This window comes from Myotis lucifugus, unplaced genomic scaffold (assembly GCF_000147115.1).
Source record: "Myotis lucifugus unplaced genomic scaffold, Myoluc2.0 scaffold_83, whole genome shotgun sequence".
Taxonomy (NCBI): domain Eukaryota; kingdom Metazoa; phylum Chordata; class Mammalia; order Chiroptera; family Vespertilionidae; genus Myotis; species Myotis lucifugus.
Window position 1 is genome coordinate 3,388,634 of NW_005871131.1, and position 25,348 is coordinate 3,413,981.

General features: G+C 43.0%; 1 protein-coding gene and 1 non-coding gene across 3 annotated transcripts in view; both read right to left on the minus strand.

Moving 5' to 3' along the window:
- ERC2 (ELKS/RAB6-interacting/CAST family member 2) overlaps positions 1-25,348 on the minus strand; it is an 869,271-nt gene that overhangs the window by 662,079 nt on the left and 181,844 nt on the right. The gene's annotated exons all lie outside the window — the stretch shown is intronic.
- Positions 18,770-18,844, minus strand: LOC111826481. The gene has a single exon (XR_002829814.1). It is a non-coding gene; the product is annotated as a small nucleolar RNA SNORD72 (small nucleolar RNA).

Genomic DNA, 25,348 nt, shown 5'->3' on the forward strand with positions numbered 1-25,348 from the left:
TCTCTACCCCCCGCCCTGTTATTTTCCCTGCCTGGCCATTGTTTATCCTGTTAACAATGTTACTCTCCTCAGGCAACCCCTTTCTCATGAACACCATCATCTTTCACATTCTCCCAACCTCTCATCATCCTTCCTCCTCTACCTGGGTTCTTTAGTAAATCTCTCTCTTCAAAAAATTTCTTTTGAAAATTTCTATCATAAGATTTGGTCCCCCTGTCTTCACGCCTCCTCTTTTCTTTTAAAAATTTCTATCATAAGATTTGGTCCTCCTGTCTTCACGCCTCCTCTCTCTGCTCCAAGAGGAAGCTGAAACTGTCAGCATGCTAATAATGGAGGGGGCGGTATTTCCTGACATCCGGGAGCTGGACTGGCACTCATAGCTAGACCACGTTGGACATAAATGACCTCACAGAACACCAACTTCAGACAAGGTTACACTGAGACCATGATAAAGTGAGACAAAACAAGGCCGCCTCATAATTTCACCTAAGCAGAGACAACCATAAATCCCTGTGCCACCAACAAAATACCAAGCAACCCCTTCCCTTGGCTAATACCAGTGACTGCTGCCTCCTTACCAATGACGACTTTATCTTTGCTCTAGTCTGCCCTCCCTATAGGTAAGATATTTAGCTATTCGATCACAGAATTACAGCCACTTTCCCATGGCTCCAATCTAGAGCAAAACCCCCTTCCCTGAATCAGCTATCCCAAGTCCAAATCCCATAAGAGATTGTGCTCCAACGCCCTCTCTCTGTGACTCCTCAAGTTTCACCATGGGGCATGTTCACTCTCACTGCAGCAAGTACAACAGGTACAACAAGTGTGTCCCTGGTGGCCACTGGCTGGACACTACATCAGCAAACAGTAAACATCAAGGGAATGAAGCTCTATGATCTGAAGGAAAATGGGGTGTCATCCTATTGATACTTCCACCCCATCAATAACCAGGCAGACAGCTAGTCATCCCCAACTTGCAGGGCTCAACTCGCAGGGCTCTGGCCAGAACCGGTCCTCCTCAGATCAAGCAAACCTGCCTCCCCATGCAGGTTTTTTTGAAAAATGAGAATGATGCCTCATGCAATTGCTTTTTTGTGCTTTTTTACTATTTCCTGAGGCCCCGACAACACCAAGAGTTGGTGAGGAGGCAGGTCAATTGGAACACTCTTACAATTGAGTGTAAGGGTAAATTAGTACAACCACTTTGGAATACTATTTGGCGATATCTACTAAACTACCCTGGGATCCAGGAATCCACCCAAGTGAAATGAGTGAAGATGTCCACCAAAAGCTTTTGTTCACAGAAGCTGTGCTTACAATCAACAGACACTAAAAACAACCTAAATGTCATGAACAGCAGATGAAGATAGACAAGTATACTCAAGCAGTGCAATATCCTATATAATAGGGGTAATATGCAAATTGACCATCACACCCTCACACAAAATGTCCGCCCCCATGTGGGCACAAGATGGCCGGCAGGGGAGGGCAGTTGTGGGCAATCAGGCTAGCAGGGGAGGGCAGTTAGGGTCAACCAGGCTGGCAGGGGAGGGCAGTTGGGGGCGACCAGGTCAACAGGGGAGGGCAGTTGGGGGTGACCAGGCCTGCAGGGGAGGGCAGTTAGGGGTGACCAGGCTGGCAGGGGAAGGCAGTTGGGGGCAACCAGGCCAGCAGGAGAGGGTAGTTGGGGCAACCGGGCCGGCAGGGGAGGGGAGGGCAGTTGGGGGCGATCGGGCCAGCAGAGGAGGGCAGTTGGGGGTAACTGGGCTGGCAGGGGAGGGCAGTTGGGGGGACCAGGCCTACAGGGCAGGACAGTTGGGAGCGACCGGGCAGGCAATGGGAGGGCAGTTGGGGGCGATTAGGCTGGCAAAGGAGTGCTTAGGGGGTGATCAGGCTGGCAGGCAGAAGCAGTTAGGGGCAGTCAGGCAGGCAGGCAGGCGAGCGGTTGGGAGCCAGCAGTCCCGAATTGTGAGAGGGATGTCCAACTGCAGATTTAGGCCCAATCTCACAGGGATCGGGCCTAAACCAGCAGTCGGACATCCCCCAAGGGGGTCCCAGATTGGAGATGTTGAAGGCTGGCCTGAGGGACACACACCCCACCATGCACGAATTTTGTGCACTGGGCCTCTAGTTACACAATAAAACACAACTTCTAATATGCATAACAACATGGAAGAATTTCATATACATGAGAGAAAAAGCCAAACATAAGCGTATATACAATGTAAATCCATTTATATGAATTTCAAGGACTGACAGAATCGTGGTCACCTCAAGGGAGCATAAATAATAGGGTGGGGCATGAGGGGTCTGTTGGGGACAGGAAGTGTCCTATTTCTATATTTGAGTGGGAATTATATGAGTGTAGTGTAAACATTTCTTCCATTGTTTGTGGGGTTTTGTCTTTGTATTTTTACTTGCAGCAAAACATACATAGCATAAAGTTTACCATCTTAAGCATTTTTAAGTGTATGGTTCAGTGGCATTAAGTATATTCACAATGTTGTGCAACCATCACCACCATCCATCTCCAGAATTTTTTTTATTTTCCCAAATTGAAATTCCATACTCATTAAACAATAACACCCCATACTCCTACACCCCTAACCCATGGCAGCTACCATTCTTAGTTCATCTGTGTAAATTGGACTATTCTAGGTACCTCATATAAGCAGAATCATATGGTATTTGTCCTTTAGAGATTGGCTAATTTCATTTAGCATAATGTCTTCAAGGTCTATTGATATAGAAGGTTGTCATATCTTCCTTACTTTTTAAGGCTGAATAAGGACTTGTCATCACAGGTGAATTTTACCAAACATTCAAAGAATAATTAACACCTATCCTTCTCAAAGCATTCCAAAAAATTCAAGAGGAGGGAAAACTCCCAAGCTCATTTTACAAGACCAGTATTACCTTGATTCTAAAAGCAGACAACATCATTATAAAAAATTTTAAAAAAAGAAAGAAAAGAATACCTTGAGTGGCTCCTTCAGTATTACAAAAAGTTTATTTCACTCAGTGTTCAAAGCTGTTCCTGCCCTAACTTTCAAGGCCTGTTCCTCACACTTCAATCACTGAACAGATTTCCTGAGTCCTTCACCCACCGACTCATCCCTTCCAGTAAAAAACCAACTCGTTACCCAAGACCTAGCTCAAAACCACCAGCCTTGTAGCATTCCCCCAACCAGCTGTGCACATGGTGCAGCATCTCCAACTGGCTGCCTTGTACATGAACATTCCAATCAGAATTCCGTGAGAGTCCGTGACATAACTGTCAATGCATTGTAAATTAAAGAGGTTGATTATGTAGGGGTTACAGTTATGACACATTTATCTGCACTAAACATATTTATCTATCTTTTTTAGCCACATAGAAACAGGTCAGGCCTGACAGGCTGAATTTTAGCAATCAATCACTAACATTAGCTGTTCTCTTCAAGAAAAATATTATTCAAATTGTCAACAGTGACTTCAGTAACAGGCACATGGTCTAGTTACTGCCTATCAGACCATTTCCCTCATAGAATGTTTAAGTAAGAAAAGAAAATCATTCTAAATAAATCATCTCTTCAGTTGCCTCTAAAAATGCCCTTTAGTCACACAAAATAAACATTACACAATTTACACTAAAATAAAATTTTATAAAATATAAGATCAAGATATATTTCTTAACTGTAAAGTAAAACAACCCTAAATAAGGCCCTAGCTGATTTGGCTCAATGGATAGAATGTAGGCCCCAAAACTAAAGGGTCCCTGGTTTGATTCCGGTCAAGGGCTTGATCCTCAGCCCTGGTTGGAGCACCTGCAACCAATCAATGTGTCTCTCTCACATCTCTCTCTCCCCCTCCCACCCCTTCCACTCTCTCTAAAAATCAATAGGAAAATATCCTCTGGTGAGGATTAACAACAACAAAATAATAAGAAACAAAAATCTTCTCTGACTTAGATTAGATACATGAAATTAAAAAGACTAGTTCTGGGATAGTCTCCCAAACCAAACAAGGGTCTCACTCAGAGGGTTTTCTCCTAACAATCTAGAATTGCCTTCCCTTTAAACATTTCAGAAAACATCCTCCCATACTCCATTGGTCTCCAGAAGAGCAACGTGCAATCATTGGCTGTATCGATGTTTGTGACTTCACCCTGTGCAACAGTCACAATGCCAGTGGGGCACAAGCAGGGATAACCTGCTCACCCAGCAACCCAAACAGAAAACTGAAAGTGGAATGGCCAGGCCAAGAAGTGACTGCCATCTCTATCACACATCACGAGGAGAGCCCCTGCCCATCAGGAGTGAGTGGGGCTGTGAACAATACCTACACTGGGGAACCAGAAAGCACATGGGACAGACACTTGCAAAACCCGAATGGGGAGGAAGCTTTTAGGGAGAAAATTTACCCTGCAGAGGAAAACTGGAGTTTACTGACGAAATTGGAATGAAGGGAAAGAAACAAACATATCTTGGCAGTGCTGCCACCTGACAATGAGAGATGTGTCCAAAGACACACTGAGATGGAGTAATCCCTCATGGTTGTGCATGCTGCTTCTCTGAAATGCAATGTGCACAGGCCTCACGTTGGCAGCAGTTTTGAGTTTGAAACCTGAATTACCACCTGTGGCCTTGGGAAACTTACTCTCCTTGACCTTCAAATCCCATATCTATATATATAAAAAGCCAGTGTCCATGACAACCAGGACGAACAAACGACTGGTCACCATGAGAGGGGGTGACGGCAGAACGGGACTGGGGACTGTTGAGTGGCCCCAGGCTGTGAGCAGAAGTGAGCGTCCAGTGGTGAGTGGCAGTGAGCGTCCAGTGGTGAGTGGCGGGGAGCATCATGGGGCAGCAGCGAGCTTTGCGGAGCGTTGCGGGGCAGGGGAGCTTCGCAGAGCAGTCGCAGGGTGGGGGAGCTTCGCAGAGCAGTGGCGGGGTGGCAGCGGCAAGCATCGCGGCAGCAGTGAGCATCATGGAGCTTTGCGGAGCAGTGGCAGGGTGGGGAACTTCACAGAGCATTGTGGAGAGTCCCAGGGCGTGGAGCTTCATGGAGTGTCCCGGGGCGGCAGAAGCCACTATCACAGGGCGGCCCAGGGCGGTAGCAAGCATCGCAGAGTGGGGGCAATGCAGGGCGTCACAGGGCATCAGACATGGCCCTGATCACAGGCTAGGCCTAGGGACCCTACTCGCGCATGATTTCGTGCGCTGGGCCTCTAGTCTAAAAAATAAAAATAGTGCCTCCCTCAGGGATCTGAAGATTGAGAGAACACTTAGAAAGCAGACAGCACAATGTCTGCCACATAGCAAAAGCCAATAAATTATAGTTGCTACTATTATCATTTTAGTTTTATTACCTGAAGGCATTAAAAGAAAGATTTGTCGTCTAAAGCTGTGCTGCCAATACCACATTTTGTGACGATGGGAATGTTTCTGGCTGCATTGTCCACTATGGTAATTACCAGCCACACGTGGCTATCAGGCCCAAGAAATACGGCCTGTCCAATAGAGGAACTGTTTTGTTTTTATTTTTATTTCACTTTAATTAATTTCAATATAAACAGCCACATGTGACTAGTGGCTAATGTACTGGGTTGCATGAATTTAAAAGAACTAAAATACCACTTCCCTTTGAAGGAAGAATGACCCGGCACAATGGCTCTAAAACCCATCGGCAGACCAGTGCCAATCTGCCATCAAGTTTTCATTAGTCCACAGCAAACAAACCAAAATGTTCAATTTAATGAATTTTTCATAAAGCTAAACCAATTCCATTTAAAGCACTACTGCTCCTTCTGAAATCGGGTATTCACTCTAAATTTTTATTAAACTTATTCATTCATTCAACAAATGTGTATTATAAGTTCTCTCTTTATGCCAGGCATTATTCTGTGGCTATGGAGTAAACAAAACATTTTCCTGATTCATGGAGCTTACTTTGTAGTGGAGGGAGAAAGACAATAAACACACACATATACAAATAATAATGATAATAATAATAATAATAAAGCAGGGTAGGGTAACAGAGGGAAAGGGGAAGGGAAAGGACTAAGGAAACTTTCTCCCATACTGTGCATTGGAGCAAATACTTGAAGGAGGTAAAGTGAAGGAGCTAGCCCTGCAATGAAGAAAGAGCACTCCAGGCATAAGGCACAGCAAGCACAAAGGCCCAAAAACAAAAACAAAGGTGGCATGTCCAAGAGGGAGTTCAGTGTGGCTGAAGCAAGTGAATTGTAGAAGAAACGGTTAGAGCATTTATCAGAACCAGACCACGTAGTGCCTGGTAGGCCACTCTAAAAACTTATTTAATTTTCTAAGCTTTTTAAAGATAAGATTGTGTTTTTTGAAAGTTACAGAGATGGCTCAGAGAGTAGATCTCTCAGCCCGTTTCCCCAATTATTCAACATCTTACACAACTGTGGTGCACTTGTCAAAACTAAGAAAATAACATCAGTGCAATAGTATTAATTAAACTCCAGACTTTATTTAGCTTTCACTAGTTTTCCCACTAATGTCTTTTTCTGTTCCAGGACCCAATCCAGGATACCACAATGAATTAAAACACATACGACTTCTTAGTCTCTTCTGCTATGTGACAGTTTCCCAGTTCTTTCTTATTTGTCACGCCCCTGCAGTTTTAAAGAGTACTGACCAGGTATTTTGTAGACTGCCCATCAGTATGGATTCTCTGAGGTTTTCCTCATGTTTAGCCTAGGGTTATGGGTTCTGGGAGAAATACCACAGAGGTGAAATGGCCTCGTCATCGCACTCTATCAGATGATGACATGATATCCACATGATTTCTTACCGGTGAAGGACGCTGGCTTTTATTCCAAAAGAGATGGGAGCCACAGCAGAATTCTGACCAGATGAGAGACATGGCCGCAACTTTTAAAAGGATCATTCTGGAGCCCAGCCAGTGTGGCTCAGTAGTTGAGCATCAACCCATGAACCAGGAGGTCACAGTTCGATTCAAGGTCAGGGCACATGCTCAGGTTGTGGGCTCCATCCCCAGTAGGGGGCATGCAGAAGGTAGCCAATCAATGATTATCTCTCGTCATTGATGTTGCTAACTCTCTCCCTCTCCCTTCCTCTCTCTGAAACCAATCAAACATTTTTTAAAAGGATCATTTGGGAAACAAGTTATAGGAGGCAAGAACCATGGAGAGCAATAGGGAGGTTATTGAATGATTCGGGTGAGAGATAATCATGGTGCTTTAGGCTAGGCCTAAAGTGGCAGCTGAGGTGGTAAGAAGGGGTTGAATTCCAGGTATATGCTGAAAATAGAACTAACAGGATTTGCTCATGAATTGAATGTGATATGGGAGAGAAAAAGAGGCCAAAAGAAAACAGTAAGATTTTTGCCATGAGCATCAGATAGGAAACACCTAAAAAATATAAAAATAATACGGCCAAGGGAATGGGGGGAGGAGAGATTAAGAATCTAGTTGAATTGTTGGATTCATTTCATTTGCAATGTCTATTAGACATACAAACAGAGAGGTGGAATAGCGATTGAACAGATGATTCTAAAATTCAAAGGTGAGGTTGAGGCCAAAGATATAAATTTAAGAATCATCAATAAACAGATGGTATCTGAGGCCATAAAATGGATGAGATCACCCAGAGACTGAATGTTGAGAAGAGAAAAAGTCTGAGATTGAAAATGATGAAGGTAGTTAGTTGATGATAGCTGTGGGGTTTTTTTAATTTTCTAATTCAGAAAAATTAAAAGCTGACAACCCTATAGCAATCTTTAAAGGTTTGGTGGCATACATATAAATAAATATAAATATACTCACTATTTTACTGTATCTTGTTTTGTTTCTTTTTACTCCAAATTTCCTGAGAACCATAAATAATATCGCCAGCTCCCTTTGCTATCTTTAGTAGTTTTTCAAAGGTTTTTCTGGAAGGCATTCTTTTTTTTTTTTTTTTTTACTGGAAGTTTATACTTTGAAGAGGAAGAGGAGGCACAAGTGTAAGGGCTTTGGGGGCATGGATCCCCTGACTGCAGCGAGCCCCAGTGAACAGCAATCACTTGGTGCTGTCTCATGGCCCAGTGACACTGGTGAGCAGTATGCAGGGGTGGTTAAGGGCAGAGACTTTGCAAAGGGCCGTGGGTGTGTCCCAGCTCAGCCACTAATCAGCTAGAGGACCATAAATCAGTGTAGTCTCTCCCGGAGCCTCTGCCTGCTTCTCAGCACAGCAGGGTTCTTCTTCTAGTGCACTGAAGCCCTAAACAGTGTCAAGGCCCAAAACCTTCGGCCAGCTGCAATGCTGCTGCTGCAATGTTGTCCACGACAGAAGGAGAATGAATCTTCCTCCAAACCGTCCTCTTCCAGTCAGGGATGGAGGCGTGAAAAAACGAATTAATGTCAAAAGCAACCATGTATAACCATGTTTTCAAACGCCTGAACCTCTACCACAGTGGTTCTCAACCTTCTGGCCCTTTAAATACAGTTCCTCATGTTGTGACCCAACCATAAAATTATTTTCGTTGCTACTTCATAACTGTCATGTTGCTACTGTTATGAATCGTAATGTAAATATCTGATATGCAGGATGGTCTTAGGCGACACCTGTGAAAGGGTCGTTCGACCGCCAAAGGGGTCGCGACCCACAGGTTGAGGACCACTGCTCTACCAGCTGCCTTCCTAATAGAAAACAGCATTGAGGTTTGTGATTTTCAGATTAACAACCAATAAATTAACACAATCCCAGAAAGATGACCTTCTTAGAGAAAGCTCAGAAAAGGAGCTAAAAGAAAACCAAGGTTTATTCCAGATCTTACATATCACGTGTATGCAGGAGGCGGGGCAATTGTAAACAGTATTTTCACCTTGTCTCCTGACACAGTGGCTACCAAGCTGTACTGTGAACCAAAATCACCTGGAGGACTTGTTCAAAGGTATGTTGCTGGGCCAACCTCAGCGTTTCTGATTCAGTAGGTCTGGGATGGGCCCTGAAACTTTGTATTTCGAACTAGTTCTCAAGCGATGCTGAGGCTGCTTGGCCGAGGACCACGCTTTGATAACCATTGCTCAAAAAAACGCCCACTATGTCCAAGCCACAGCGGAGAAGATTGGAGGGGACACTAATCTCTTTTATTTACTTCCAGCAGGGTCATGATTGATGGCCCGTGATGCCTGCAAGATTTTACCATAGGATTTGCAAATCCAGCCCTAGATAGTTACCGTATGAATCATTTTCCAGCCATGCAGAACTTCCAGGAATTCGTGGACACCAAACCACACACTTTTGAAAGCCTTCCCTAAAAGGAAAGCTTATGAGAAGCCCTGAGGATATGAAGTAAAGACACTCAAAAATAAATTCAACAATTACTTCATGGCAACACTGTCAAACTTTGACATAACCAAAGGCCATATGAAATATACTAAAAACAACACAGCAAAACCTAAGTAATTAAAAAAAAGTAAGAGGGCCTAGCTAAACTGTGGAAAAAAATTAAAAATAAATAATCTTAGTACTTCTTTAAAAAAAAAAAAACTATACCATAATTGAGGACAAATAAGGAAAGGGAGAAAATTTCAGTTAAAATTGCTCTACATTTAAAAATGCAAATAAAAACTCAGAGTTATGATACTCAACAAAATTTGCATTCCTAATTCAATGAAGCATGAGCTGATGAGTGTCATAACAGAAAAACAAATATACTGAACACAGAGGGAAACAGACCATTATACTGGGGAAATCCGTATTGAGACGACCTGTAAGAATGGAAGGGAATCCCAGGTAGAAGCACAGCAAATACCAAGTTCCAAAAATAGACCCAGCTCAGGGCACATGGGGAAGGCTGTAAAACGTGATGAAAGTGGAAAATGCCCTTGGAAGTATAGTGAAGGGTAAGGCTGTTAAAGCAGGATCATGTGAGAACCCCAAAGACAGCCCATCAGAGTTTGGTCTTGCATCACAGTTAACAGGCAGTAAATGAATAAAGGTGCACCCTGTACAGGAACAAGAATATCCCTGTGAGAATGCAGAATTTAGGCATAGACATAGTAACAGCAATACCAGATGCCAAGTCCGAAAATTTTCCTGAGGTCCACACAAAATGGTAGGAAAGGAAGTGAGAGAGATCACATGTTTCACTGCACATATTCTCACTCTTTCCCCATAATTAGGCACTAGGCAGAAGTGGGGGGGATGATACCAGTTGAGGCCCTACAAGAGATTCTAATCCAGCACCCTCTATTGGAAATCACTTCTAAAAACCAGCAAACTGTCCTCAATGCTCTCTAATATCAGTGGAAATGACAATGAATACATAAGCAGAGGCTGAAGAAATCACAGCTCAAACCCAGACAAAGCAGGGTGTTGAGTTCCATAACATGACCTTTGTTGCTACTTATGACACCTGCTTGTACCTGATATCTCTTCAGAGGTAAGATGGTGGGTCCTATGGCAGCAGGACAAAGGAGAGAGGTGTGGTGGAAACCGTCAAGCCTTTTTGCAGAGGCCAATGTACAAAGTAACTGGACCTATTTGAAATCATTTATCTACAGGTTTTATTCTGATACTAGAGGCCAGGTGCATGGATTCATGCACCAGTAGGGTCCCTCAGCCTGGCCTGAGGGGAGTGGGCTGAAAATGGCTCTCTGACATTCCCCAAGGGGTCCCAGATTGCGAGAGGGCATAGGCCAGGCCGAGAGACCCCACCAGTGCACAAATTCATGCACCAGGCCTCAAGTATGCATATAAGATCTTTGGTTAATCTCTTCCCACCTTCCTCCCTCCCCCCTTCCCTCTAAGATTCATCAGTCTGTTCCATGTTTCCATGCCTGTGGTTTCTGCTCCTGTTGATCATCTGCCCCCTGGTGGTCAGTGCATGTCATAGCTACCAGTCAGATGGTCAAATGGTCGGCCAGTCGCTTAGGCTTTTATATATATATATATATATATATATATATATATATATATATATATATATATAGAGAGAGAGAGAGAAATATGCTAATTAGCTGTTGCACCCTGAAGCGTAATGACCAAGCGCGTCATGACTAGATCACGAATACGAATCAGTAGGACAGTGGGCCAGCGAGGTACAAGCGGGCTGCAGAGAACTACGGGAGGGGGCAGGGCAGCAAGCTATGGTGGGGTGGGGGGGAGCTACATGAAGGTGGCAGCAACCTACTAGTGCATGGATTCGTGCACAGGGCTACTAGTGTGTGTGTGTGTGTGTGTGTGTGTGTGAGTGTGTGTGTGTGTATAAAGCCAAAGTGGGGGGAAGTCATCCGTGCCTCTAATGAAATTCTCAAAGAGCCTTCTTCATGGCCACCATGTGGTTCAGGCTACTACTATTCATGCTCACTTTAGAAATACAATAACCTCCTAGTGTCCAGTTTGCTTAGGAGAGTCCCAGTTAATGTTGTCCCAGTAAGTATTACCACCCTCTTTCATTCGCAGAAATTCCCCAGTATGGATGATGTATCGTCACTCTACTTCTTATTTATTCTCACCTCACCTCAGTCCTTTCTCCACATCATAGAAAAATTATACTTATTACATTACTACAGTCCCTGATTACTTCGCAGCTTAAAACCTCTCCTTGGTTTCCACTGTGTTGGCACCAAAGTCCTACACTGGCTCTTTCGTGCACCTTTCCTTCTACCCATACCAGAATTCTTTAGTTCCTCGAGGACACCAGAGACTTCTGCCCTGGGCCCTCACACATGCTGTTCCTGCTACCGGGAATGCTCTCCCATCACCTCTCTATCTCCACTAATTCCCACTCAGCATTTGTAACTCAATCCAAAAATCATTCCACAGGAAAGCCCTCCTCGAGCACCTCTTTGGACTATGCATATGCACTTCGATTTCTAACATCACATGTGTGACTAAATGCTTGTTTAATGTCTGCCATGGAACACAGCTCTCCGAGGACAGGGATTTTGATGGGGTTTATTCACCATTGAATACTCGGTGTCTAGAACAGTGTCCTCCACATAGTAGGTGCTCAGTTAACATTACTGAATAATTTAATTCACTTAGATCACATGTTACAATTTTTTGGTGTAGAAAATAAAGAGACCATTTGTAAAAAGACTTCATTTCATTCATCAGGGTAGTAATTTCCCACTGCTGCTGTTACAAATGACCACTAACTTAATGGCTTAAAATTACACAACTCTCCTACCTTATACTTCTAGAGGCAAAAAAGTCCAAAATGGATCACTCAGATTATAAGCAAGGTGTCAGCAGGACCATATTCTGGAGGCTCCTGGGAAAATTAAAATCCTTTCCTTTGATTTTTCCTGCTTCTACAGGCTGCCCGAATTCCTTGGCTTGCGGGCACATTCACTGCCAAAGCCAGCAATCACATTACTCTGACAACTCCTTCCATCGCCATATCTGCTCTATGACTCTCCTGCCTCCCCCTTTCACTCACGAGGACCCCTATGATTACATTGGGATCACCCAGACCATCTAGGGCGGCGGTTCTCAACCTGTGGGTCGCCAACCTGTGGGTCGCCAACCTGTGGGTCGCCAACCTGTGGGTCGAGACCCCTTTGGGGGGTCGAACGACCCTTTCACAGGGGTCGCCTAAGACCATCGGAAAACACATATATAATTACATATTGTTTTTGTGATTAATCACTATGCTTTAATTATGTTCAATTTGTAACAATGAAAATATATCCTGCATATCAGATATTTACATTATGATTCATAACAGTAGCAAAATTACAGTTATGAAGTAGCAACGAAAATAATTTTATGGTTGGGGGTCACCACAACATGAGGAACTGTATGAATGGGTCGCGGCATTAGGAAGGTTGAGAACCACTGATCTAGGGTAATCGCCCATCTCAAGTTCCTTAATTTAATTACACCTGCAAGATTTTTTTGCCATGTAATTTAACATAATCACAGGTTTCAGGGATTAGGATAGCCACATCCTTAGGGGGGAGAGGAGGACAGAATTAAACAAACAAGTACATCAAGAATTGTAACAGTGATACTTAACCATGCTAAGTCAAAGTATAAGTCACAAAGTGGACTGAACATGGGTCAAGTCTGACCAAGAAGTTTAAACAGTTGCTGTTATTTTTTTAAATAAGAAAATGTCACTATAAATAAAGGAATTTCTGCTACTCTTTTTTTAAAAATGACTAGCAGCTTTGCCTTTCGGCTAGCACAAATGGTTTCTGGTTCCACAGTCCTCTTCACTGCCTCTGTCTCCCTGACACTGAGCCATAGTTCAACCACCTGTCATCACGTTTATGCTGCTGTTTGTCCCACAGACCTATGCTATCGAAAAGAGTACCCATTAGGCACATGTGACTATTTAAGTTTTAATTAATGAAAAGTGCAGGTCCTTAGTTGCACTAGCCACAGTAAGTGCTCATAATGGACCAGGCGATAGAGACCACGCCCATCATCACAGAAGGTTTTACTATCAACAGCCCATTTCATTGTCCACATCACACACGTGGCTCCTATAGGCATACCAGTTTACAATCCCCGCTACAGGATGGTATGTGGTTGTTTAAAGAGGAGAACCAAACTGGATCTGGAAATTCAAGGAAGGCCCTCCGTGGATCTGGGATAGGAAGGACATGCCAATGTTCGTTGGTTGAAGGCAGCTGAAGGAAAAGTGGTCCAGGCAGAGAGAACACTGTATAAGGGAATCTGAAGTGGGATTTATGCTTATAGAAATCTTTCCTGATCATCTAAGCTCCCTTCCTATCTCCTTACTAAAAAACATCCCTGATTAGCACAAATCCACGCAGCAGAGGGCTGCATATGAATTCAGATCTTCAGAGAACACTGCTCACTTTTCTTTTTCAAGTTTCACTTGAAAAACCATCTCCATTTGAAGGGCACATACTTTTCTTCCTCTCCAATTCAGGATGATAGTTTCCAAGCCTGAGACTATCAAGGCCCCAAATGTGAAGGCCATCTGCTGAGCAGACCGTTTCCCTGGGAACAGCACATGCTCTTCGGGAGTGGATTCCACTCAATAGTTTTCCTTTCTAAAGGACAGTGACTTCTCTGTAGAAGAAGGCTTTCTCGAATTTTTTTTTTTTAAGAATTTGCCTCCTCTGTGAAAATGATGTGATTGGGGAGTTGTTTTGGATCCCATGCTGCTAAAAGCCAAGTTTTTGCTCACAGCTTCTCAGGTGCTGGGCCTATTTATTATTTGATGCATTTTGGACCCTCAGTTGTAAAAATATGGAAGCTGTTCTGATCTTTCCACTGAGGAGACTTTGCTTTTCCTGGTCCATGCAACCAAATGACAACTAACTCCAGGCAACTCGAAGACAACTCCTTCTGAACCTTCACTGGTTCTGTTGGAAATAGAGAGAAAAACAGATGGCCTAAAAAGCTCACAGCTCAGGGGTAAAGCAAGACATGTACATGAGTGTAATTCCTACAATCAGTGCAAAAACAGACATGTTATAGGTGTTAGAAGAACAACCAATACACGTGTTGGGAAAAACATCAAGGAGAGTGGACATAGGCAGCCTCCAGGGAGGGGAACCAGCTCTCGGGCAGATCTTCCACTGACCTCTCAAAGGAAATCCAGGGGCAGTATCGGAGGCAAACACAAACCCAACTTCCCGGCCTAAGCCCTTCTGCCCACTTTCCTCTCACAGATCCTTCAGGCCAACAACATCAAAGGTTTTATTCCCATCATCAGACTCGCGCACCCACAAAATACCTGCCGGCACCTAAAGCAGCGTCTTCCACTTCACTGCCTGGTACTTTTCCAGCCTCAGTGAGGATCTCCATCACGCTGCCGGATAACAGCATCACCCTTCCTGGACTCCACATGTGTTTATTGCAAGAAAAAAATGTAAAATCCTCCACGCTCGAGCCCTTCCAGTTGGCCTATCTACTAGTTGCTTGTACTTTCATCTTTACTGTGAAGCAACCTTGTTAAAAAATTTATTTTTCAGGTGCCACCCCAGATAAATCGGCCTTTTGATCAGGGAAAACGCATAGTGAAATTAAGAAAGGACACATTTTCCTTTTTCTGGGAAGGTTTTGGGGATGTCAGTCACTGTAAAAATCTTTTCCTGGGAATGCTGTCCACATCTGCAAACTGTTGCTATAAGACCTATGCAGAAATCCATTTAAGAAGAGAGCTTTGCTCCATGATAAGCAGTCTTTCCTGGAAAATGCCAATCCGGCCTCCTCGGCTGAACTAGAAAGTCATGTTGCTTTCTTTTTTCCTATGATGGGACAGAAGGAAGTGATTCACACACCTGAATTCCCTAAGAAATGGAAAATTTCTCACAGGAGAATGTTTTGATAGCTTTTCTTTCTTTCAAAGTCACGACGTGCATGTGAGTTTTAAGGGTTCCTTAAACTTAAGGAACTTAAGATGGGAAAGAAAGAAAGAAAACTTAAGATGGGAAAACGATAATGTGAATAATACCTTACTTAAATGAGTTCTGCCTTTTCATTTCCTTCCCCTTCTTGCACATTATCAGAAGCAAGTATGTTTGTAAATTACAATGCAGATGGTACAAGTTTATAGTTTCTGAAGACGATATCACCATGCCTGCACAAATAGTTGCGTAATGTCCAAGCCCCTCAACCTCTCAGACCTAGACCCGAGGGGCCCTTGCCCTGGGCCACACACATGACAAACCTCAAAATGAAATTTTTTTTACTTTCAGTCTTTAAGGAAGTTTTGTTTTTATTTGGTAATCACCTCAGTCAATGTGGGGGGGAGTCCTTAGCTGAACTGCCCTCAGGGCAGAGGGTGCTGAGCTCATGGAGAAGATGAACACAGCCTCTGCCCTCACCAAGGACTAAAGGGGTGTCTAGGTATACCAGACGCCCCCATAACTCTGCTCCCTTCCTCCCTCCCCCCAGCTCAGAGGATGTGGACCTAGAGGCACTTAGAACCCTCTGGAAGGCCCGGGTCAAACAAGGATGGCCTGTAAGTGGAGAGTCTGCCAAACCCACCTCTCTGGGGAGCTGGGCAGGTCATTCCCATTTTGGATTGGGGGCTCAGAGGTCTGGGGCCTGGGCCAGCTCTCACCCTGCCCTGCTCCAGCAGAACCAGGAGGCCACAGGACTGGCACTAGAGAGAGGGAGGCTCCTGCAGCCTCCAGACGCTGGCTGCAGCCCCAGGAGAGAAGGCAGGCAGAACTGGCTCACACAGCCCTCCAGCTCATTTAGATACTTGGTCTGTGGGTCTCCATTAGCGCTTGCACTGGCCCCGAAATGGTAGGGGCATCCTGCCTCGGGTTCCTTGTCTAAAATGTCACACTTTTCACTTAAATACCTTAAGGTAAAGCGAGGGAAAAATTACAATTTAAGATGTCAGGGGGAAAAAATAAAATAAGATTTATTTTTCCAGTGTTATTCCAAGAAGAAATCTTTGAATGAATTGCAACTTCTGGCTTGCCCTTTCCTACCTCTCGGGTTGCATGCCCTATAAAAAGAATGCCATTAAGTAAAACTATGGTTTGAAATGCTTGGGGATACATACACACAAAATACCACAAATGCCACATTGTAAAATTCTCCATGTGGTATAAGAATCACAGTTTATCGCTCTCTAATGATCAATCGGCAATTAATATTTAACCACGTTCTTACACGGAAGACCTTCTCTAAAATACACAAGAGGAAAAGACTATGTTGAGATTATTTCAAGACTCAGCATTCAAACCATAACTTCAAAGAGAACAAATGAACAAAGTCATGCCAAAAGGAGCCCAGTATTACACACACTGAGGAGTATTTACTCTTCTTACTGAGAAGCATTAACTTAAAAATATCTAGAGATGTCAGTTGTGAAATACTAATCTGAATTCTTCATTTTTCTGATTCTTTATACTAATCACAAAGACAGATGTGCTTACTATTCACAATGCCTAAACCATAAGCACAGTGTAAGAAACAGCGTTCCCCTTCTGATCAGAAGCATAAATAATGTTTCTATATTATGTCGGATTCCTATATATCACGGGACCGGTTGAAATGTATCTCTGGCTACTGTAAATCATAACTACAGTTCAGCGGAACCTCCTCCCTGAATGCAGAAAACAAGCACATAGCAATGAAAGCTGGGGTTGCACACGACTTGAGTGTGAGTTTCTTCATAGCCCATTTTAATTGATTTATATAGACAGGAAAGAGAGGGAACATTAAACCTTTTACAAACCTTCCCAAGCTCTCCTAATTAGGCCAGTCCTGCATAAAGAACTTCATAGTTTTAGAAAATCTGAGAGCAATGAAATGAAAATGAGATAAACTGGGGGAAAACACAAATATTCCAACACCTGTTCTCAAATTCTGTGCTTCTAACAAAGGGAAAGTTATAGGTAATAGACACAGAGGGCTATGGCCAGGTTCCTCACTGGGCCACAACATGGCATTTTTGTCCATAATTTATCTTTATGAAGAAAATCTGTGAAACAAGCCAAAAGTATCAAAGAGCACAGAAAAAGCCATGCTTGACATGAGAAGTTTATTTAACAGAACATTAACTGAGACATGTAAAGTAACTAATCTCTGTCAGGACTTACAGTACTAGTTGGGTTTTTTTGGGTTGTTTTTTTTTTAAGCACTTGAATCTTTATTTAAAATGTTCTCAAAATCTTTCTGTCTAGCAAATGTACATGTAAAAACTAAAATATCTAAAGTAAATGGCACTGTTCTAGAAAATATGTAAGGCGGTACTAAAACAGACTCTAAGCCACCATTGATTGTAAGGCACATCTTAATTTATATCCGAAGAGAAAGAAAAATCGTGTAATAATTATACCATCAAGTGTGAGACGCATCCCAATTTCAGAAATGTGTAAAGTCAAGTCATTAAAATATGAAAAACACGTCCAATTATGATACTTGAAAAAGCCAGAATTAACATTTGTGTATAATGACCACTTAGCAAATACTTGTAGAATAAATGAAAGAGTGAATGACTTTACAAACAACTTTCTTGGTAGAAAAGTGGGATGAATAAAACTTCTACAAAGTTTTATGAATAAACTCTGTGATCACGGAGACAGATGGTTCTCCTTCATCAAGCCCCCTCCCCTGTGACTCTGGCCGGCTTTCTCTCCCCATTAGCGTTTCTATAATGTTGCAGTAAAAAGCACACACTCCAACACTGGTTTTATACACATGCCACATTCATACACACTCAGCCACACTCTAGAGCAGAGGTCAACAAACTATGACACACATTAAACCCTGCTGCCAGTTTTGTAAAGATAGTTTTATTTGAACAGAGTCATGCTTTATGTATTGTCTATGGCTGCTTCTATCATGCTACAATGGCAGAATTGAATAACTGCAAGAGATGAAAAGGCCCGAAAGCTTCTATCATGCTTTTTTTCATAGCGACATAAATTTATATTAAGCAAATGATGTTATAAATATCCAATGGCCCTCGGCAGAAAAAAGGTTCCCCAATCCCTGCACTAGAGCATAAAGCCCTAAAGGGCAGGGGCCATATAGAAACTGGTCTTACTCTCCCAGCAGTATATGGCATCAAGCAAAGAGCAGATAATGTATGCTCAGTGGTAGATTTTAGTAATCTAAGGGCACCACACCTCTAAGTTAACCTGAAAGGCCTTGTGACACACATACCTTTTCCCACTTATCTTTATCCAGGCTACTTCCATTTCTAGAGGAATCGCTTTGCCCTCCATTTTACCTTTTTGTACTATTAAGATTTAGTATATAAATCAGTGCCACACTTGCTGTCTGACTAATGCAGAGACTAACTCCATCTATCTTCCTGATTAGGTTCATTGAATAGATGCTTTAAAAACAACAGATTTTAATGAGTTAAATGCTGACATCAATATTGGATTCATATGTTCAGACATTTATTTTTACATCACTCACTGAATAGATGCTTTGAGGGTCATCGATTGTCTTTCACACAACAAACAATACATACAAAGAAGCATTAGCCTCCTAACAGCAGTCAAGGCACCAATTATTTGCCAGTTAGGCATGCCCTTTGTGTTACTCTAGATAAAGAGCTAGTAAATAGAATTAGACACAGCACCCACCCTCACTTAGACTTAATCTCCTTAGACTCATTTCAAAGTAAATAGCATGATAGTTAACAGAACCTCAAGTTGAACACAAGGGGAAGATCTACTAAGTCATTCAATCAGGACTTTTAGGTACTTGCTGTGTGCAAAGGCCCTGGGGCAGCTGGAAGGATGTACAGTCATGGCTCCTTATCTTGAGCTTTCTACAAGACAGCAGCAAGGGTACTGCTGTGACCAGCTCTAATAAAAGGCAAACCAAAGAACACAGGCCTTTGGGTTCCTGAGGAGGAAAGGATTCATTTTGAGAGGATTGGGGGTTGAAGAAGGAAAAAGAGATCTCATGAAGGAGGTTTTAGGGTAGATTTTTAAAAAGAGAAGAATAACCCAGCCGGTATGGCTCCGTGGTTGAGCCATGACCTATGAACTAAGTGGTCACCAGATCTAGTCCAGTCAGGGCACATGCCCAAGTTGTGGGCTTGGTCCCCAATGGAGGGCGTGAAGGAGGCAGCCAGTTGATGTTTCTCTCTCATTGGTATTTCTATCTCTCTATCCCTCTCCTTTCCTCTCTCTCTAAAATCAACAAAAACGTATTTAAAGGAGAAGAAGAAAAACCTTCCTGTGTGAGGAAGGAATAAAGGCACAAAGATGGGGAGGCATCGTGCCTGGTACATCTGTACGTGCTCAATGAGGAGAGCTACTATTATACAATCACGAAATGTACCTATTCTGTGCCAGGCGATATATCTGGGAGCAAGACAAGTTCTCACTAAAGACAGAAAAACTTCCTCTAAAGCTGACTGCATATTGCCATCACTCTAGTCTAAGGAGAACACAGTGTGGGTGAGGAATATGGTGGGAGACAAGGCTCAACACACAGGCTGGGATCTAATTGTGAAGTGCCTGGGATGCCAGGACAAGGAGGTTGGATTCTATGCTAAAGAATATTGTCACATTTTAAATATCTATATAATAAATTAAATGCATGTATATTTAATATCTTGTGAGTTCTGCTCACATTTGAGGGCACTGGAGATCACTTTAACACTAGTCTTCACAACCAGTTGTTTTTATAGCAAAGTACAGGGCAAAACCTGAATTCAACTCACTATGAAAAGTACCACTACGCCTTCTCCAGTGCTCAAGCTTGCTCATATTGAGCAATACAGAATGGACCCAGTGTACGTTAGCACAGCAGCCGATGTACCGCTCACTAGCTGTGGATTGGAGGTTATTTCCAAATAACTTTAACTTAATACACACTCTAACAGTTTTCCAGACCTGTATTTTTGTGTGTTGATGAACACACACCTTTAGTTTTATTTTAAAAAGCAACAAAAGTCCCTCCACTACCTAAATGCTTCTTTATAAAGTAGCTTCAGAAGTGGTGAGAAGAACATGCTTTTAGCAACTTAATCCCCAAACAGCAGCCCCATGGCTTTCTCAGGCATGTCCCACCAACTCTTATGTCCTAGCTCAGTGATGGCGAACCTATGACACACGTGTCAGAGGTGACACGCGAACTCATTTTTTTGGTTGATTTTTCTTTGTTAAATGGCATTTAAATATATTAAATAAATATCAAAAATATAAGTCTTTGTTTTACTATGGTTGCAAATATCAAAAAAATTCTATATGTGACACGGCACCAGAGTTAAGTTAGGGTTTTTCAAAATGCTGACACGCCGAGCTCAAAAGGTTTGCCATCACTGTAGCTGGACTGTTTCCTAAAAGCCAGCTTCCTTTGCCTCTCCCATAGTGACACTTCTTCCCCAATCATCACAGTAAGTCAATTCCCAGGTAAAATACTTATCCCCATGACTTGTCTTCCCCCGATATACTAGAGCAATTTAATATTTAAACATTCAATAAAATAAACAAAATATTTCTTGGCTAATTTATCTTCACTTACATATGCTTATTAGGCTAACCTAGGGCTTCTCAACCTTGACACACTGACATTGGAGACCAAATAGTTATTTGTTCTGCGGGCTGTCCTGTGCTTTGTGTAACGTTTAGCAGCATCCCTCTTGGCCTCTTACCCGCTAATCGCCAGTGGGTAAGTTTGGTTGTCACACCACACTGTGACAACCAAAATTGTCTCCCGTCACTGCCAAATGTCCTCTGGAGGTAGAATCATCCCCTGTTAATAATCACTGATCTAAACTCATTAGTTCCATTTTATAGCAATAGTAAAAGGTAACCTATATTGAGGTTTACAATTGGCCATCCACTATCCCAATCATGTTTACAAGTTAACTCATTTAATCCTCACAATACCTCCTTTTAAAGATGAAGAATTACTCTGAGAAGATAAGTGTCTTATCTAAGGCCAGACAGAACCATTTATTGAATCCAAGCCCACTGATGTCAGAATCTTGGCTCTTAACTACTTCACCAGTTTGCCTTTCTTAAAGGCACAAAACTGACAGCAGTAGACCAGGTACAGTCTCTCTCTTTCTTCTCTATTTTGTGACCCAACACACATTAAGGACATATCATTTGCATAGCAAGAGCTCTTACATCTTCCAATGAGTAAAATTCTTACATCTTCCAAGGAGTAAAATTCAACTGTTTAACAACGGGTGTCGCTCAGGCATGAGCCAACCCATCGTCCTAAACAACACATACGAGTATGCCCAGCCTCCTAATGCCGCGGGCTGAATGCCATCTGCATTTTCCTCAACTGAAGTTTTGTTTTGCCCAAGCGGGCACTGCCTGGTCAAAAGCAGCCATTCATAGAGCACCTACAAGGCACAGAGCACCAAAACTGGACATGGATACTAAAAAAAGTAAGGGACCAGATCCTTGCTTTTTTAAAAAATATATATATTTTATTGATTTTTTACAGAGAGGAAGGGAGAGAGATAGAGAGTTAGAAACATCGATGAGAGAGAAACATCGATCAGCCGCCTCCTGCACATCTCCTACTGGGGATGTGCCCGCAACCCAGGTACATGCCCTTGACCGGAATCGAACCTGGGACCCTTGAGTCCGCAGGCCGACGCTCTATCCACTGAGCCAAACCGGTTTCGGCCAGATCCTTGCTTTTAAGATATTTGAAATCTCATGGGGCCAAATCACCCATAAAATGACTTAGGAAGACTTACAGCACATCACAACGGCAATAACCTCAACTAAAGGTAAGGAGAACCCAAGTTGACTGCATCAAAACTTAGAATCCTGTATAATAAAAGTCGAACATGCAAACAGACTGAATGGCTGAACAACCAGAACAACCGGTTGCAGTGACGTGCACTGGCCACCACAGGTCGTGTGCAGAACATGGCAGGCATCAGCTGCGGTGGGATGGAAGAGCAGGTGAGTGGGGGCGCCAGACCAAGGTGGGGTGCCGGTTGCTGCCATCAGGGTGAGCCTCTGGTGGTTACTGAAAATTCTTTGCTCCCGTGCACCGTGGTCCCACCCGGCGCTCGTACCTGCTGCTGGCGCCAGCCCTGCTCGCACCCACTGCTGGCACTGGAGCTGCCGCTTGCACCCAGTGCCAGCCCCGCTCGCACCCGCGCCAGTGCCCGGCACCAGTCCCGATTGCTCAGCACCATCAGCAGGTGCAAGCAGCGGCTGTCGGCCCTGATCGCCCCTGAGGGCTTCTCCACCTCCCCCGCTCCTGAGGGGTGATCAGGGCAGCAGCCACTGCTGGCACAGGTCCCAATAGCTCCATGCCTTCAGTGCTTGTGAGCAGTGAGGCAGGAGCGGGGCTGCCAGCAGACAGGGACGGGGGAGGGAGGGTCACAGCGGGAAGGGCCAGGCGGAGGCGCGGAGGATGGGCCGAGACCTGCCCCTGTGCCTACCGCAGCCTCGCAGCCCACAGTTCCTTTCAAGTTGCACGAATTTGTGCACTGGGCCCCTCGTTATAGAATATTTTTCTTAGAAACGATTTTTAAAAGCGTGTAATCAAGCAGGCTAATAAAATGTTGTGGATTAACAGTACTTAATGAGCTTATTTAATGGATGTGAGAATGACCTCCAAACAAATTCACCTATCAGTTTGTTTAAATGAATACAGCTTTCTATGAGGGCTGAAAGCTATTGTGCTCTTTAGTAGGATAAACATTTCCCTTATGCTCCTGTGTAATATATTAATTTGCTTAGCAAATCCTTTGCAAAGGTAAACTTTGGCCCAGCCCATACAAACTGGCACAAATTTTAAATGAGTGGATTATTAATTAATTAAGCTTTTACTTCAGAAATAATTGACCTTACAACTATTAAAGCTAATCAGAAGTAATGTGGGGAGGGGGGTTGAGGAAAAGGGGTTCTCAGCCAGTTTCTCTGCCTAGGAGAATAACTTGGGCCTCATTTCCAGGTTATTGATCTGGGGAGGGACTTGCTGTTTGCATTTTTTTTGTCCTTTAAATCTTTTTTTTTTTAATCTTTATTGTTGAAACTATTACATATGTTCCCTTTTTTCTCCCATTGACCCCTTATAGCCTGCCCCTGCCCACCACCCCCACCCCAGGCCTCCATCACCCTATTGTATGTGTCCATGGATTATGCATATATGCATACAAGTTCTTTGGTTGATCTCTTCCCACCCAACCCCACCTTCCCTCTGAGATTGGACAGTCTGTTCCATACTTCTATGTCTCTGGATCTATTTTGTTCATCAGTTTATCTTGTTCATTAGATTCAAAGCTCCTCAAATTGTTCTAATGAGACCCAGAGCTGAGCACAACTGGACCAAAGGAATGTCAATGCAAACTAGGTATCAGGAACTCTGCACACCCCACTGCAGACAGTAGGCTCTTGCAGCCCAGAATCGATCAGCTCTTCTACCAGCTCCTACTCTGTAACCTGAGGTAGGTTTACTTCTCTCTGATCTTTGGCTTCTTCATCTATAAAATGAAGATGTTCAGTGGAGTAAATGAGGAAAGCCATGTAATGCTTAGCATGCTGACTAAAAGTACTCACTATATTTTATTTTTTTTATTTATGTTTATTGTTGAAAGTATTACAGGTGTCCCCTTTTTTTACCCTTTGACCCCCTCTCCCAGGTCTTTACTGCATTATTGTCAGTGTCCATGGGTTATGCATATATGCATGTAAGTTTTTTTATTAATCTCTTCCCTTCCCACCCTTCTCCCCACTCCCCACCCCGCCCCTGCCTTCCCTCTGAGAATCATCAGTCTGTTGCACGCTTCCATGTCTCTGGATCTATTCTGTCTGTCAGTTTATTTTGTTCATTAGATTTCACATATAAGCAAGATCATATGATATTTGTCTTTCTCTAACTGGCTTATTTCGCTTAGCATAATAATCTCTAGGTCCCTCCCAAAGGGTAAGAGGTCTTTTTTACTGTTGCATAGTATTCCATGGTGTAAATGTACCACAGCTTTTTTATCCACTCATCTACTGATGGGCACTTGGGATGTTTCCAGATCTTAGCTACTGTAAATAACACTGCTATGAACATAGGGGTACATATTTCCTTTCTGATGGTGTTTCAGGATACTTAGGACATAGTCCCAGAAGTGGGATCGCTGGGTCAAATGGTTACTACAGGCTTTTCAGAAGAGATGACTTTTCAGTTGCATGTTGGTCTTAATAGTAAAAATAAACCTATGTGCCTCTGTCTAATAATTTTTCATTTTACCAATTAACTTCTTTTTAAAAAGGGAGTCACAAAATTCAATGATAAACTATGTGGACTTCCTGTTTATAACTGACATGCAATCTAAAGAACAAACTGCATTTGCCCATCAGGCATCCAAAATCCAACTGATGTGTTATTTTTTGCCACTTAAATCTTTGAGGTCCTTGAACTATTTCCGACAGCCCTCCTACCCTTTTCAACAATTACGCAAACATGTGCACCAGCCCCAAATGCTAAGGCAAAAATATGTTTTCATCTACATGGTTCCTTGCAATAACTAATCTTGCAAACACAATAAAGTCAATTCCAGGCGGAGCTGAGTTTTTTACAGTATTAGTTATAAACCCCAATAATAATTTATAATGGAAATTCTGAGATGTCCCCCACTATGGAGGATGTTGGTCCTGGGCCCAACGACAGAACATGTGTTCACAGGCGCACACAACTGTATGTGTGCAATATGCACACACAGAAAAGGGTTCCTTTCACTTAACTCAAATTTATTCAGAACAGTTTTATGTTATTTATTTTCATGAGTTTTAGACAAGATCTTTTTTAGCACATTACAGAGGCCTGGAGGGGCTTTCTGCATAAAAGACAAAGCCAACCACTGTTAATGCAAAGTATAGTAACTCAGTGTTTTGAGAAATACGGCCAAACAGATTTGAATATGAAGCCATTGGGCCAAGAAATCTTGGTGTCTAGAGCTGAGAGCAAAATTGGCAGTTGAGTTCTCACTATCAGGA